Source organism: Larimichthys crocea, chromosome XI (assembly GCF_000972845.2).
Source record: "Larimichthys crocea isolate SSNF chromosome XI, L_crocea_2.0, whole genome shotgun sequence".
Lineage (NCBI taxonomy): Eukaryota > Metazoa > Chordata > Actinopteri > Sciaenidae > Larimichthys > Larimichthys crocea.
The window spans coordinates 14,015,270-14,032,185 of NC_040021.1; positions in this window are offsets into that span (position 1 = coordinate 14,015,270).

A 16,916-nucleotide genomic window follows, 5' to 3' on the forward strand; every position below is an offset into this window, starting at 1 on the left:
AACACCAGCCTGGTGACTAGAAATTATTCTTATCCATGGTTTAATCTAAACGTGATTAGTAAATGATTTTATGAAGTATGTATAACTATTTACAAAGCCATTACTTTTGTTATACACCAGGGGTGGCCAACCAGCCAAAACTGACAAAACTCATCCCAAGACTACAGGCCAGACTTTTGCTCAGCCAGATTCACATCACACTGCAAGTCCTGCATACCAAGACCAGTGGCCAGTTATTTCACTCACTCATTCAATCACTCACTATTTCACTCACTCATTCAATCACTCACTGATATAAATATAACACAGGGCTGGATGTAAATATAAACATTTGTAATACCATCCAATAAACAGAATATGTGAGAATGTGAGAATTAAAATATATATATATAGATATACCTTATTGCTGTTTTGAACTCAGTGAGACTTCTGGCATTCTTTGCCTTCAGTAATCCTCCTCAAATCTGGCTTGTTTTCTGTTGTGGCCACTCTGAGCAGTTCTTTAACGTGTGTCAGAACAGATCAATGCTTTCATTTCACAAGTTTCAGAGTGGAAAACAAGGACTCACAGACGTATGTTGACCCGAACATTGAGAGGAGCTTGAGTGCTGCCTGTTTGACATTCAGGTATTTTTCCATAGGCACATTTTCTAAAACTCAAGGAGCCCTTCCCTCAGTACTTTCAGTCTATCATCCTCGGATACCGTGTCCATCTCTGTCGCAGCTTCATCAGTGACAAGCGGGGCTTTTAAGCAGTCTGTTTCCGCATTAAATGGGTCAATGAGGAATATGATCTGTGGCCTTTTTGGCTGTAGGTCCTCGAATCGGGCTGTAAAACTCCCCTGAAACGGCTCATTATAGACTCCATAATGAGACTTTTCTATGAGGACTTTTTGTTTTTGTGGCCCAGATTCCTCATTATGGGAAGACCTATGAGAAATAACTGAACTTCACACTTAAAATGAATAGTGATTAAAATGGCAGACAGTAATTGCAGGGAACTATAAAGAAAAATGGGACTCTTTGGACACTTGTTTAGTTGCACCAAATCTCCATTGAACAGATACCATCTGTTGCTGTATTCATCAATTGTGCCTAATGTGATGTTTATTCAGGGCTGATACATAAAAATATGAACAGATTCGACAGGGTTTTAGAAACTATTCCCTTTGGTCAGTTTGGCTTCCGCTAATTACAAACACAAGGTAATAAACCTTGCATATTTTGTGAGATCTTGTAAACAAACCCTTTGTCTTACCTGTTTTCATATTGGCACATCACACATCCCCTCATGTATGTAAGTATTCACTCGACTGTAGCGATAAAAGCAGGCTTACTTCTGGAACGCGATAGGCACAGACGGGAAACACAGAGAAAAAAAAACGAAACATTAGGCATTCATCTTCCGATCCTAATTTGTCATGGTAAGAGGGAGCGGGGAGCGGAGGAAGAAAGGGAGTGCAGGAAGCAGACTGTTAAGTGAACAGGTGAAAGGAAGTGTGAGGGATCTGTTCGTCTGGGGCATGCTGACTAGTTATGTCAGAAATCACAGCTGCTCGTCCTAATTATCAAACTATTACAATGAAGCAAGGGGGAACTTTTGAGAGATGGAAAGAGGTAGTGTGTGTGTTAGAAAGAAAGAGTATCTGGCGAGTAGATGAAGCATAGAGATCCATAATTCACACTAAGCTCCCTTTATAAAAAGTCTGATTCTCTTGAAGGAAAAATGCAATTATTCATTTTAGCAGATTCATCTAAAATTCAACCAAGCTGCTGACCCATGGAGTGCGGCAAAAACACGCATGCCACAAAACATTTCCTCCTGCCTGAATGTAAAATTTCACACCAGGGAGTTCACAGGTTGATGGCAATATGATTCCACACATGATTAAGTTTGGCTGTTTGAGAGAGAGAGAGCCCAAACAGCGAACGCGGCCTATCACTGCAGATCGAGAAGAAGCAGTGAGGGGTGGTCTTAAGTGAAGCCTGAGTGTTGGTGGCTGATAAGCTGAGACGTTGTGGTGCCCTCAGGAGCTCCATCTCTGCTGCCTCTTTTCCTTAGACACACACTCACACAAACACACCCACACACTCCTGATGTTCCTGCTTATCTCAGAGGAACGAGAGCCTCCTCTCCAAGTGCACAATCGTTCTGCCTTTCCCCTCTCTTTATCTCCTCACAGTCATTTATTTGGGAGATGGAATCAGAGCAGCTCCCACCACTGACAAGCTGTAGCTCTGGAGACGTATAAAAAGAGGTGTTGAGAGAAACGATTGGAGAGAAGAAGAAGAAGCAAGAGGTAGCAGTCGGGAGCTTTTGCTTGCGTGAAAAGGAGGTCAAAGCTAGGGATGACTGAGAGCGAGAGGTGAAAAGAGTAAAATGAGGGATTGGGGAGAGTGCAGGGAGAAAGACATGGATGAGAGAGGATACAAAGACTTGCATGCTATTATCGCCAACTTTTTCTTCCCCAATGTTGCACTCAATGCTCAGAAGAAGTGAGACGGCATGCGTGGTGCAAACGGCTTATGTGAGGATGAGGTGAAAGTAGTGAAGCAGAGGGGAAAATCTGAATAATCTGGGAGAACAGAGCTGTAGGATTAATCTTCAGGAAAGGGGGCTGACACAGTAAAACTAAGGAGAAGAAATGCAGTGTAATAATAAAGACACTCCAGAGAACAATGGCATAATGAAAGAGGTCACCATGCTGAATCTGTCTGCGGGTACACATTGGGGCAAGGAGGTGGAATTGGTTTGGGGGAAAAAAAAGTAATATACGTATATGAGAAGCTGAATCTGAGGAGAGTTGGGCTCTCTCCAGGAAATACAACCCAGACTGATATGAGAATGGCCTGTCATTTTTGCCCCTATTTGGTCTATAATTTTGGGCAGACTTACCTCCCTGCAGGCAGCCTTGGAGGCCAGATGAAATCTCACACTTCTGTCATTGGCTGACAGATGGTTACTATAGAATAAGAAGGGCATGAGGAAGCTAACAAATGCATACTAAAATCAGAGGAGCTGCATAACCTGTCATCAAACATTAGTAATGGTAGTTACCAATGGCGTCATCTTGTAAAGATGATTCACTTCAAACAGTAATCGTTCTTGTACAGGTATGCTGTATGTTGCATCATAGATTTTAATTTAACAATTTGATTATTTTAACAATGTATGGGCTCTAATTGTCTACAGACACTAAATACTGGATGCTCAAGACTCATTAAACAGTTCCAATATTTAATTATTGATCTTGTGAACAGTGAAGGAACAGTTTCAAGAGATGCTGGCTGCAGACCTCCACTGTCACGCACCTCCACTGTCAGGCCCGGAAATGAACGGGATACATTTCAAAATAAAACTGCAGACCTCCACTGCCAGGCCCCTCCGCTCAGGCCCGGAAATGAACGGCATACATTTCAAAATAAAACTGCAGACCTCCACTGTCAGGCCCGGAAATGCAAGGGATACATTTCAAAATAAAATTGTGAATTCGTGAATGCACTTCCGGTTGAGTCGTTTTCCTCACAAATGAATTAATTAGTAAACAATGACATAAAATCTTTCAATTCCCGGTCTATTGTATATATTGTTTTTATAGTAAACTTTTGTCAGTTTTGGTCAGTGCACATTTTCTCTTAAGCTATTACTCATATATATATATATGTGTGTGTGTGTGTGCGTGTGTGTATATACATATGTATATGTTCATCAATGTGAAATAAAACGATTAATCAAAATCAGTTAAATGTAAACGTTAGTGCTCTTTATTCAGAAACCCTCATGTCACATCTACATTTCAGGATCTGGTTATTATAGACACAGATTAAATGTTAAATATAAATATTTCAATATTTATCATCACAGTAACAGTGTTACACACATTAGTAGCTGTAAACACTCAGCATTAGAAAAATACATACGTTGGTTTGGTGCTTACATAAGGAGTAAACATTTATAATCATCACTTTAAAAGTTACATACGTTGTTTTTGGTGCCTGTAGAAAGGCGCTTTATGAAGTTCAGTCTATTTCCTTGTATTAGTTTACGGGCAGATCTGCCACATCCAATATGGCGGACGCGCTAACGTAACGCAGCAACGGACCAACCTGCTCAGTGAGGCATCTGAAAATCATTTTCATCTGAAAATGAAAAGGGTAATTTTCATCTGAAAATGAAAATGACCCTCTCAAAATGTCCTCTCCACCTCCCCACCCCCCAAAAACGTCATAACTTCCGGGCCTGACAGTGGAGGTGCGTGACAGTGGAGGTCTGCAGCCAGGTGCCTCTCAACAGTTTGGCATTTTGTGAAAGTACACATGCTTTCTTCTTGTTAAAAGTTAGATGAGAAGATTGATATAATTCATTAATCTGTATGATAAACCAGGCCAAGAAGTACTACAAAACTTAAGTAAGACAACAACGTCTTATTTTTACTCTTCAGTCTTGATGGTCTTGCTCTCTTTTGGTCTCCACTGTTCGGTGGATTCTTTTCTGTTGGACAGAGCCAGGCTAGCTGTTTTCCCCTGTTTCCAGTCTTTATGCTAAGCTAAGCTAACTGTGTGCTGACTTAATATTTACTATGCAAACCCTAATTCATCTAACTGAAAATGTTAAACTATTTCTTTAAAGGTCCAGCGTGTAAGATTTAGGAGAAAAACCAAACACTGACTCCTGATATAACCTTTTGGTTTTTATGTGAATTATGCAGTCTCTTTCTGGAAGAAGAAAGGAGGCATGGGAGAGTATTCATTTGCATGCAATCTGCAACTTCACTGCTAGGTGTCCCTAAATCCTACACACTGGACCTTTAATGCGACTGTCGAAGTTTATTGACTTTACTGAACGTAAACTGGTATGCAGCAGTGGATTGGTGCTTTAGTCATCTTCGGCTTTAGCCGAATAAAGTCGTTTTGGGATCAGGTAAGAAACAAGTAAACTGAAAAACCAAATAATTAATGCAAATCACTGTGCCAGACACAAAATAACTGTGCTTGGGTATTTATCTATTAGACATTTTAAACCATGAGCAGATCCTCTTAACATCACAGAGGAGGATTTTACTCAAACAGTGCTGTAGTCTCTGTGGCACCCAAAGCATAACTATGACTAAATAACTTGATGGGTTTTCTGCAATTAGAGAAGATCAAATGCACAGAGGGGGGCCCATTCATTTTTATAAATCATGGGACCATACTTTATGTCCTATCACAGATTTCTCTCTCTTCCACCTAACTGTACAAATTTTGGTTTTAATGCAGCTTTCAGAGATGCTTTACGTTTGGGCAGATGTCCATTAGTTTTATATAGTAAATAAAAATACTTCTTCACATGTTGTCTTAATCTGCTAATATTTGTTGTGTTGTTCATTTTTTAAATTTCTTTTATTTTTCTGGTTTTCTAGTTTTGTAATGATAATGGCTCCTTATGCTTCACTGTCGGTGGTGGAAAAAAAGACAAAAAAAGTAAAAATCATGTTTTTTTCAGGCAAATATTCTCATTCTTTTAAATGATTTTGTGAAACGATCATCACGCTATCTGACATATTGGTGTACAACCTCAAAAGTGGAAATTCTCACTTCTCAATAAGGCTTAGTATCTTTGGGAAACTGTTTAGGCTCCCCCGCTCCCTTTGGTGCTTTTCTTTTAAAACACCACATCGCCTCTGAAGTACATCTTCAGTGCCACGGTTCGCCTTTTGCTCATTCTGCATAGCTCTTATCAAAACAGCTGCTGTGAACCTCATTTCAAAGGGCACAGAATTTGCGCATTAATTATCTTTTGTATTTATTTTTTTATGAAAAGCACTGGTGGGATCATAAGTGAGATAGATTATATATGGAAGAAGGTCACTGCAACAGATGTTACACCAAGGTTAGTCTCTTAGTTTTTAGTTAGTTAAAATACTAAAAATGATCTAATTGATAATTAAGTGCATGAAATATTTGAAAGAGCTGATTACAATTAAGCTCCTGATTAAGATTTATTTGATTAATTCAAAATGATTTAATTAAAATCATAATAATAATAATTGCAGTGGTGATAACCAGTAGCTAGAGTGTAATAGAGCAACAAGAGAGCACTGGGAGTGAAGCAAAAAACTATAACAGAACATATTGCATCGACAGAACAACAAGAAGCGGGTATACAGAATATTTGTTGAGCAATATTTTAATCAGCAGTTTGCTGTCTGCAGATCCGATCTACAGATTTACATCGCGCTATGCACAGAGTGCAAATATGCTGCGTTGGCTCACTACATTATTAGATTTTCTGGTGAGTTTACATAAATAGATCTTCATGTTGGCAAGTATCCAGATATAGACAGTGTTGATTTTTGCAGTAAAAACAGACATAAAGTTTTGATCTTCAAAAGGGCTTTTCTTCACATCTTAAACAAACTGATAAAAAGCCACGCAGTGCAATGACACAGTCTCACATGTTGCATGCTTTGCTGGAACAGTCACGTGTTGTCATAAAACTGACAAGAGTGACCTTCCTTGACAAGAGTGACCTCCCTTGATGAAGTATCTATAGCTACAACCTTTAAAACACAAGGTGGTGGACTTGAGGCAACTTGTGTCCACAGAGCAGGATTGTAGCATATTTTCTTTAATGCATGCATATGACATTTTGTATTCCCTGGTTTATTACTCTTTGTGACAGTCTTGCACCAGCTTCCCTTTAAGAGTTTCTAAGAAAAAGAATTAGATAATTCAATCTCCCCTTCATGAATTAAACATCCATTAAGGCATAATGAGCTGCATGTTTTCAGAATCTGCCTACGACGCACAAAGGCCACGTTGTAGAGATATGCATTATGCTTAATGTAGACTTTATACTATATGTGAAACTCTTTAAACGTCAAACAGTTATGTAGAATGCTACATTTACATATTTGTACTTTAATGATATACTTTTGCCACCTTGAAACTAACACACACCTTAGGGGGAAAGTCACATGCACTTGCAAACAAACAAACACACTCACCATAAGTCCTGACTGACAGCAGTAAGGTTATGAATCTAGGCACTTTTTTACTCCTGCAGGGTAGAAAGAGGGAATGACGAAAGGAGAGTTGTGTACCTGTGGGAGGTCAATATCGACAACCCAAGCTCAGAAAATGACTGGCCTGAGGAGCAGAGTAGTTGTTCGGGGAAAAGTCAGATTGAGTACATGGCAGCACTGTAATAGTAATACTGTTTCAAGCCTGGAGGATCTTTGTCACTGCCATCACTCCTTCAATGATCCCAGCTGAAGGTGCTGTGCTGTTTCATGGGGAAGCAGAAGTGTAACTATGATAGCTGTTTACAGATTTGAGTTGAAGACAGATAGGTACAGAAGTTTAGCTAGAAGCTGAAAAAAAAGAACTCTGGCATCAACCAGCTGAGCCAGGCAAACCACAGTGCATGATAGGTCATCTGAAGGTAGCAGGGCGCTTACAAATCTGAACCTGAATATATGACATCAGGAACACCGGCCAAGCCAAAATGCCTTGAGACAGTGTTCTGATCAAAAGGTTTGCAAAGAAATGCCACAGCCAACTATGCTGCTGTACACACATTTATCCAGATTTGCTGCAATTTTTTATGTTTGCATTCATGGGTGCAATTCGATATCGAGGAAAACAAACAAAACAGAATTGAAAAGACACTTTGAAAACAATGGTTACAATAAAAGAGCAACTGAGGTAGCTGAGACAGTCGGGCTGTATTTTTTACACCTAATCTGTTTGGTGTAGTGCAAACAAACTAATTTGGGCTGGTATAAAAGCTGTCAATCAAACTCTTGCATAGACAAAAAAAAAACAGACAGTCTTTGCCCTCACCCAACCGGACTCTTGTGTGGTTTGTTTGTGGTGTGAAAGAAAAAGGACCAACCACACAATTTTCGGGGCTAGCATGATTCTTAAAAAGTGGTGCATGAGTATAAATTCCTCACTATTTACAGAGATACCCATTTCCTCAAGGGAGTGGGGTGAAACAGTGTTTGCCTTGTCATTCCCACCACAGAATAATAAGTTCAGTATTGCGACAATAGTGATAATGAGTTCTAGGCAGTGTCCTCATTCAGGCTCTTTGTGGCCTGAGGGTAGAAGCTTTTCTTGAGCCCCTCACTGCCGGCATTGGTGTATCTGAAACCTCTTTCCTGATCTCAGCAGGGAGAAGAGGCCATTATCCGGGTGGCTGGGATCCTTAAAGATCCTCCTAGTCTTATTTCTGCAGTGTCTGGTATAGATGTCTTTTAGGCAGGATCAAGCACAACCTATTGTACCTTCAGCTCATGAACCACTCTTTGCAGAGCCTTGCAATCTTGTTCGGTGCTGTTTCCATACCTGTTCCCCATCAGGATGCTCTCAATGGTGGAGGTATAGATTCCTCAGAATTTGAGGGGATACCCAGGGTTTCCTCAACGGACTGAGGTGAAAGGGTATCTGCCTTGCCATTCCCACCACAGAATAATCAGCACCCAGGTCAGGCTCCGTATTGATGTTGAGACCAGGGTACTTGAAGCTGTTCACTCTGTCCATCGAGGACCTGTGGATATTAAGGGAGTGTAACTCTTGCAAACATTCTCACAATAACAATGCCAATATGCTGATGCTAAGAAGGTATAATGTTTACCATATTCACCATCTTAGTGTATTAGCTTGCTAACATTTCACAGTTAGCACAAAATAAGGTACAGCTGAGGCTGATGGGACTATCATTAGATTTGTATAGTCATAAACCAAAATAGTGGAAAAAAAATTTTGCTAGATAAAAGCCAGGGGATCAGTAAGTTATTAAAATTGACCCTGAGGGGAAAATGGAATTCTATTTACCACCATAAATATCAACCCCCTTGTGGTGCTTGTGGACAAACCTACAGTACTATTTAAGTATTTAGGATGCATTGTCAGGGAACCATGAATATCTGCACAAACCTTTGTGCCAACTGATTGAGTAGATTTTATTTATTATATTATTTTCTTTCCATGTCATTAAGATTCATCCTCTGGGCTCCATGGAAGAGCCAAATGCACCAACTTGACCGACCAACAGAGTGACTGTAAATCTTGATGACCAAGCAGTAGCAATCTCCTCTGTAATATTTCAGTACATTCCTGTTTCTGTCTGTCTTTAAAATGAAGCTGAGCTGCAGTCTGGATTAATAACGCTCATAATCAATAATTTCCGATTGAACTCTTTCTGGCACCACAGAACATAAATCTGCTAATTTTATACAGGAAGCTGCATGACCTGCTGTCAGTCACAACAATTGTTAAGGTGAGTTCATGTATCGATGATGGTGACAAGATGACAGTCTCCAAAACTACTCAATCATTGAGTTACCTGTCAGACCGTATGACTTACAGCTCTTGGTTTGGTTCTAAAAAGCCTCATAAACCAGTATGTAAAGAAAACAATACATATATTTATTCTTTGGTCCAGACAAAGGAACTAAACTAAAGGTGTCAAAACAACCTTAGAAAATGAATAATGTTGCAGATGCTATATCTCAGAAAGTTAGATTCCTAAAAAAATATTTTACCACAAGATGACATCATAGAGATAAAAAAACAAATTAATGAAACAGAAAAAAGTAGTTTCCACAACACAATACACCCAGTCACTGACTTTTTTGATCAAATATATCTGGAGCCAATATGATGCTTTCATTTTCTTGCAGACTGCAAAAAGTGTTTTAAAGTATTTTTGCAGCAAATAATCAATCCAGCAACACAGAACGTGGGATCAAACTTCACAGCAGTCAAAAGATTTATTGGAAGCACATAACAACAAGAGCAGAACAGAGAATTATGGGTTATAGCTTGTGGTTTATAATATGGGTTTGGCTCTGCTGCTCACACTTAGTGTGCAGATAGTGTGATTTGAAATAATTTTCCAAAGTGAAATATCTCTTGAATCCAGTCCATCCAGGGAGGACGCTATGAAATAAAATGCCATTCTGTACAAACCATGTTTATAATTTTATCGCTACAGAAAAAAAAAATGCTGTACACCTCAGTATATTTCTGCTGCTTGGTGCTGCTTGCATGTTCTCTGCTTCTCTCAACCACACACACACTTACACACTCACTGAGATGATGCTAGTGTAACAGGTCAGCCCTAAAGTGGATGTTGCTAGTTTTTCACCAGTAGCACAACACTTTTTGTATGAGTGTGCATTGTGTCCACAGAGGGAAAACCAGTCAATTCACAGGATGCTGCTGCTGCAGTGTCACGCGTCAAACAGACATAAATTCAAACACACACACACACACACACACACACACACACACACACACACACACACACACACACACACACACACACTAAAGCAGAGAGATGAGAAAATCAGAATAATGCGGGCTACAGTGTGATTAAAGTGTCATCCAATATGACTCTCCTGGGTTGTACTGAGTCTTTCTTTTGTCCATAATGTCCATGAAGTGATGGTGTATCCTGAATATATATATTTACCTCCATGTCTTTAATACTGATTTTATGGCTCTTATTGTATGTTGACCATTCATGATATTGATCAGGCTTACAGAGGGGGAGAGGGCTACAGCTGAGTATGACCCGTGCTATTGATCAACAACAGCAGCAACAGAAAAAACAACATTCCAGTAAATGTCAAAAAGGATCATTTAGAGTCTGTGGAGACTGTGTGTAAATGTTTGCATCTGTGCCTATGCAGAAGTGCAAACATTATTTTTCAAAACACCTTTTCTGCGTGTATGTGCGTTAGATACTTAGTTTGCACTTGTTTTGTGTGTATGGCCTTCCTGAATTCATGAATGCAGAATGAATCCTGAAGCCCACCTACCCCCTGCCTTGTTTACCTACCCAAATATACATGACAGTTAAGAACCACTGGAATACTCAGTGTGAAATATAATGTTCACTTGAGTTGACATGAACAAACTTTCTTTGGCCAAAATATGTCAGCAATAAGAATACTGATGTGATGACCAACCACAACTGATGTGATCGGTCATGGGTCAACATCATGAATAAAACACTTTCCCTAGAAAGACAGAAACACAATAAAAGCCTCACGCACCCGCTTTCCCCTTAAACCATTACAGTGAGTTCACAGACTTAAAATCTGAATCCTTGTTGCATTATTGCCACAGTCAGAGGCACAGACCACCGGTAGGCAGGCCTTTACGTCCACTGTTGCCATGGAAAAATATTGAACTTTACGAGCTGCTGTAATGGGGGCTATTAGAGCACAGAGGACAGAGAGGAAATGTCATTTGGAGGAGCCAGTGTCTGATCACAGAGTGATGTCTTTGTGTTAAAGTGATGATGTCTGGTTTAGCAATATACTGTATAAGTGGGTATGTCTGGGTAAGTTGTTCTTTATATTAATGCCACTTTTGATACAGTCTGGGTTGGTTTAAATCCTGTCTGTACATCTTCTCAGCTCCTCATCCTCTATTGCTCACAAATCTCTTCTGAGGAGTGCCACAAGGTTCCTTTCTGGGCCCAGTCCTCTTCTCTCTTCATATGTTCCTATTAGGTCACATAATACACAAACATATTGTTCCTTATCACTGCTAGGCAGATGACACCCATTTATACAAACCCATCATTTGTAAGTGCCCCAATATCACTATGTCATTGTCTGACTGAGATTAAAGAGTTGCTATGTCAAAATTATCCACAGTTTAACAACAACAACAACGATGAAGACAATTTAGCAGTCCGACACCACGTGGTCTCTATAGGTGTTCATCTCAAACCCCTTCCTTGAAACGGAGGTGTCATAATTGATCTGCTTCTTATCTTTTAAGAGTATGTCAAAAAAAGATGTTGTAGACTCTTTTCTGCAGTAAAGAACCACCTCCAAAATAAAGGTTTCCTGTCTTTCAGTGACATGGAGAAGGTCAAACATGCTTTTATCTTTTCCACACCTGACAACTGCAGCTCTCTGTGTACTCTTTTTCGACTGAAAAGCATTCCTCAAATTGATTTAGTTGGCAAGTTTTTAAAAGGCATAACAAAGACACATGTCATTGCATCATATATTGTTTTAGAATCGATTAAATTATCACTTTAAATGTCACTAATTAAATTGAATTAGTGACAGTTAAAGCACATCACAGCTCTCTTACCACCCTATGGTTCTGTTAATTGTCTTAGATCCTGTAAATATATGCATATGTACATTGTAAATGGACTGTACTTATATACTTTCCCCAGTTTGGTATTCAGTATCTTGACCAAGGACACTTGACATGCAGAACTGGAGGAGGTGGGGATTGAACTGCTGATCTATCTGATTAGTGGACGACCTGCTCTACCTCCTGAGCCACAGCTGCCTATCACTATTGTACATTGTACACACATTGTTCATATATTATTTACATCATATATCTATATGTATACATGGGGGCCTGTTTGGTAATGAATTTGTTATTTTCTTTCACATTAACTATTGTGAAAAATGTGCAATATTGATTTAAATGAATAGTACCTAATGTAAAATATCAGATAGAAGCATATTATGCATACTATACTCATTACTCATAAGCATGTTATGCATATGTAACTCGGAGTGTGGCACCAGGGATCTGGGTACAGTAATTATATCAGGAGGGCTATGGCTCCCTTTGGTGGTGCTACTGAAAAAGCTAGTGAAGAACAAAGAGCCTTCATTTGAGCTCAGAATTATGTAAATTGTTCTGGCCTGATGACAGTACTTAAACACTGAATAATGATTCAAAAATGTACTTGGATAAAGTAACACTCAAAGACATGTAGAAAGCATGTAGAGAACTCATTTTTGACGTTAAAATAAAAATAGAACATTTTGTTATATACAATTTATATCTATATCTATATCTTCACAGTTGTTACCACATGACAGGATGGTGTCAGGGAAGATGAGAGGGAGAAGACGTGACTCAGAGCTGGATTGTGTACCTTGAGACAGGAAGAACGTTGCCTAGATCATTACGCTTTCTTTGTAGAAGGCGAGTGATGCAGCATTATCCTACTGATTTCATCAGACAACATATAAAGGGAAATGGCATGTGGTGGATCATGAACTTGCACATCTGAATGGGTGGAGGACAGTCAAGGTGAAATCATTCAACATTTAGTGTGTGAATGTTGTCAGACTGAGTAATATTCCTTATTCTAACTGAGCATTATATATGAATTTTAGTTTATTTCCAAGGTGCCTTGAGATGATTGTAGTATATTCAACCTCGGTAATTACTTTTTTTATATAGCTTAACAAAACATTTTACTTTCATAGCCCATTCTTATTTGAAAGTATGTTCAATAACAGTCTGAGAAAAAAAGGAGTCTCAATTTCCGTCCCTCATTATCTATAATTGAAAAACAAATAAAAGCATTATTACTTCTTCATGGATGACACAAAAATATATATTTCCTTGGTCAAATTGCCGTGAGGTTCAGCACACCATGCATCTATTACAACAGCCTCGGGAGTTTGGGCACACAGAGTAAACAGGCAATCACTGGCAGAGTGTTCTCAGGTAATTTGCAGGAGCTATTTGTCTCAGTGCAAAGGCTACAGAGAGTTTGGAGTCTGAGTGAGAGGGCAGGGGAATGGCAACAAGCCAGGAAAAGATGGTTTCCGACTCCGATGCGGGACGCTGGATTTACTTAAATCAGCAGTGTTAAACTGATTCGCTTATCACCCGTATGTAAATACAGTCTACCCACCACTCAAACTGTGATTTAACATTTACACATTCCCCCCGAGGGGTCTTTGTGCAGAGTTTACCCCGGCCAGTATGCTGTCTCACACTTTCTTCTCCTGTAAATCCCAGGTCGCTTGTTTGGGCACTCGTAAATCATCCTCATGTGAGCATAGAAGAGCCATCAACTGAACACGTACTCATGCGAGGAAGAATAAAAAGAAACTAACCTGCATAGAAAAAACACTGACTGTTGCTGATTTAGAGGCAGGCAAAAACAAAAGAAAATGCGTTCAACAGTTTTTGAAACCTGATACAATAATTACAAAGTTAGCACTAGTGAATTGCTAACAAGCACTTTCTGAATCGCCAAACAAAGACTTAAGTATAGCTATAGTAGATAAGATAAGTTACTTGAAAACAGACAGCTAGGTAATGAACCTAACATTCAAAACAAGCCAGCTCTGTAGGCTGTATTTGAGAAAAATGCTAACTTCACTGTGCTAACATAGCCACAATGAAATTGTTATAATGATATGCTGCAGTAAATTGCTGTTGCCAAGGTCAGAAAAATAACTTCTTTAGCCAAGATGGATGATAAAAATGGATATTTGAACAATTTCCCAAATGTTTTCCGTGAGTGACGGCTTAGTATAACATGTTAGCATGCTAATATATGCAAATATGCACCACAGAGTACAGCAGAGGCTGTTAGTAATGCCACTAGTTTTGGCAAAAATATAAACAAAAATGAAATTTGACATGATGATGGTGCTAGATGAAAATTTAAATTGCCAACGCTTTTGTAATTTGGTCTGAAGTGGACAGAAAGGTCTGCACAAAATGCCATTTAATTTGTGAATATGAATCCAAAACAGCACATAAACTGACCATGTTTTCTGTTTTAGGCTTTTTGGGAAGGCTTTTCTGTTCAGAAGAACGGGGACATTATAAATTGCATTCTCTCAGCTCTACATAACCTTGCTTTTTACTTAGACCTGCAATACAGTCTGGGTGAATGCTTTTATAAACAAACTCAAGTTTTTGTGGTGTGTTAAAAAAGGTCAGCACCACTGTATTGCTGTCAGAAGTCTATACCTAAAGGCTTCTTTTCTGAACAGGATATAAATCAAAGATGTCACTGTAGCGACTCAGTACTGATCTGAATGTGTACACCTACCTATGTCTGTGGCTGTGCAAACTCTTGGAGCAATTCCTCACTTTTAGTGACTCATTTTGTTTGTCCTTCTCTTTACTTTGCAAATATAAAGAGTATTCTTGATGTTTAATCCCAAAAGGTTTCCCTTTGATGCACATGATGATCAGAACGATAAGCTGCCTGACATTCACTCCTTGAGCAAAGAGCTGAATCTCAAGTAGCAAAAGATTCTGTGTTGTGAATTTAATGCGAGATATAAGCTTATATATATGAGAGGCAGTGTTGGTACAGTAGAACTGATTTAATAAAAAACTCAAAAGTCTGTGCTTTATCCTTCTTAGTAAAGGCAGGATAGTGGTCAATTGGCCATTTTTGTCTTGAAATGTGGCCAAAATATGATGATTGAGTGGAAGCTGTCAAATGCTGAATACTGATTTTTTATTAATACCTACCACAATTTTCTCTGCAGGCTCTGGCACTGAACAGTGGGAGAAAACGACTATTACACTCACATTTATTAATAAGTCTCATATTATGAAATACTGGAATAAAATGACATGCATTCACGGTCTCTAATCATGGCTTTCCCCAGAAGGACTGCAGGGGAATTTAAGACTATCACATTTAATGGGAATTGGATTACCTTTTAGCTTTCATGTCCTTTCCATGCACGGTTCATTTCATTTAACTGTCTTTCTGAAGAAATAGATGTAGAAAATTGTTTTTCTAGTCCTTGAAGAGAACAAAACACGTCATAACCAAAAAGTCAAAATAAAGGGAAATCAAAAGTTTGTTCTTCTCTAAACAGATGTCTTAGAGGAGGCAGTCAAGAAAAATTGTTTTAATACAAAGGTACCGAGAGCAATTTCATGTGAGAAAATACTCAGTATAATGAGTTGCTGATAGACGGTAATTTAAATGGAAAAACTAATTTAATAAAAATTTGCTCAAGGCTACAGCAATCCTGGATTATGAATTGCAATCTGTCCACAAAAAACAATATTTAAACAGACTTGTTTTCTGTCTGCTGTAATCCTGCCAGACGTGCTTTACAGTAAGAAACTACACAATGCTGATGGAGTCTTTTCACTTTCTCCAAGAAACTTTCTCAACTGCAGTGGCAGGCCTCGAACTGAACCAATTAAAAGATTATTGTACCTACAGTAGATCAGCAGACAGAGGCTTTGTTGTCTATATAGGCAGAATTAAAAGAAAAAACATCAAATTAAGTTGGTTTATTACCTAAATCAACATGCAATCTTGTCCAACCAGATTCCTACCTCCCTGACCTCTTCTGTGTCTGTTTACTCAGCTCTGTGTCGACTGAAAACGATTTCCAAATCAATTAACTTTGAGAAACACAATGAGGCCTGAGGTGCAGCAAAACCAGTGGCGTTGCTGATGAGAGGCGGACAGGCAATTTGCCACTTGTGTGGACTTTAATAGCGCCGTCTGATGTTTATAAGGGGGGAAATAAGGCTATTTGGATTCACTGTTAAACTAGGGAGGAGGGATGCAATGAGTCTCTGTGTGCATACAATAATAATTTACCGCTTAGCTGATCAAGTTATTCAAATAAAGTCAATTTTCATATATTGCTCATAAATATCACTTTATATATAGGAATAAACAGGAGGCAGACCTTATGTACACCATGTATAGTAAATAGTAGAGGAAGATTAATTTACTGATCGCTTAAGTTTTACATATATACAGTAGACCCAAAATACAATCACACACACACAAAGGGCTTATGAACATACAAATATGGAGAGATGGTGGACTGACGGCCATATAGCGGTGCTGTGGGAGCAGTTAGGGGTTCGGTTCGTTGCTCAAGGCCACCTCGCCAGTGCCCTGGAGGGTTGATGAACTTGAACCGGCCACCCTCTGCTTCCCAAGCCAATATGGACTGAGAAATTCAACGTAGCTTATATTTGTAATGCACAACCTTTTATGTGTGCACCCTTAATCAAAGAGAGTGTACATTAGCATGTTATTCATGTTTCATTCATGTTAGCCCCTTCTGACAATCTGGCTAATTAGTATTTTCATACATATCTGGTAACGCTTGACATTTATGACAAGTGAT